The following is a 1,683-nucleotide window of genomic DNA, read 5'->3' on the forward strand; positions in this document are numbered from 1 at the left end:
TGATATATTTTTTCTAAAACAGTGCAGTAACATGGTTTTCAAACTCCAAAAATCTCACCTTTGTCCAATTAAGTATCCAATTCCATTCCAATCCTAACCAAATTCAAATGTTAACTTAAATTTATCATTATCAAGGTAAAATTAACAAGAAACCATGGTGCATTCACCCATTTCTACCAATTTGACCAAAACCCATCTTTATATAACAAAAGTCAAATTTCCTTACCAATTTTTGCAAATCAATCATGGAATCAAGGAACCAACAAATGTATAATCATAATCTATGCATCAATTCATGATTTCTTCACTTATTTTAAACATGCATTAAGCTTATCTCACCCAAATACTATCATACTTGATGCAACTTCAAGAAGAAGAACAAGAACAAGGATGAGATTTACCTTTAAATTGATGCTTAATCCTTCAAGATTGATGTTAATCTCCTTAGTATGAAGTTAGATTTGGTCTCCATTGATAAGAATCGCACCTAAATTTTCTTAGAGAAGGCAGTAGCTGAAATGSGGTCTTAATGGGTCAAAAATCATGTTTTATTAGCTAAAACCCGAGTTGGGTCGGGTTTGACCCGGCTGGGTACCTATTTTTGACCACTAAACACTAAAAATGGTATAACTTTTTGCTCGAAACTCTGTTTTTGATGAGGTTTTCGCCTACGCGTTCGTAACGAGATAATCTACAACTTTCATTAAAAATATTTCAGAAAAGATCTCCCAATAAAAGCAGTTTTACTTATTCGTAACTTAGACGTTTACTTTACTTAATTCTAAGATTTGACTTTTTGATCGGAATCGCGTAAAATTTCACCAACACTTCTAACACCTCCTAAATGATTCTAAACCTAGTTTCAAACCTTCAAATTGCAGAAAACATCTTTCGTTAAGGGTATGTTACAGTTTTCCATTGTCAACTTTTGCTTGACAGGGAAGGTGGCTAGCCATGACCAAACCTCCCATGCGATGATCTCTATCATTTATGGGATATATTTTAACCTTCCCTTGGATTATGCTAATCTGATTTTTGAAGATATGGTCAGCCTAATCAAGAAAAAGTGCGCGAGTCAGAGGGGCAAGAAATCGAAGGTCAAAGCACAGAAAAGGCTAAGGAGGACATGAACCAACCTAACCTCATCCTTCAACGTTTCCTTGGTCTGGTTTTTGGTGACTTACTAGCAGCGAAGCTCCCCTCTGTGGAGCCAAATGCAAGGCTCTACCCGTTCAAGGAGTTTCACCCCACTGAGCATGAGCAAGGGTACAGAAGCCCTAGGCCGTTATCAAGATCCTTGCTCAGGTTTCTAAGCCATGAAGACAGAAAAGCCTACAAACGTGGATTCAGGCGACCAGAACCGGTCCCTGAGACCCCACCATGCATAGGAGTCCCTCTAGGAGAAAAGATTGAAAAAATGAGAGTTGAGGGAAGAACGGAGGAGCCTGCAGAGGTTGGAAAGTTGAGTGAGGAAGCCCCTAGAATCCCAAGTCCCCTAACCAAGAAGACACAGAAGGGTGTTGACTCTCTTGTGACAAAGAAGAAAGGGAAGAAGAGGCCTGCAGAAGAAGAAGGCCCAAGTGGACCTCTGCCCAAGCCAAAGAAGAAGAAAACAAAAAAGGCTCAACCAACAGAGCCTGTGGTCATAGAGCCTGTGATCACAGAGGCCACAGCACAAGAGAG

The sequence above is a fragment of the Cynara cardunculus genome (assembly GCF_001531365.2).
Source record: "Cynara cardunculus var. scolymus isolate 2C chromosome LG 5, CcrdV1, whole genome shotgun sequence".
In the NCBI taxonomy this organism is placed as follows: domain Eukaryota; kingdom Viridiplantae; phylum Streptophyta; class Magnoliopsida; order Asterales; family Asteraceae; genus Cynara; species Cynara cardunculus.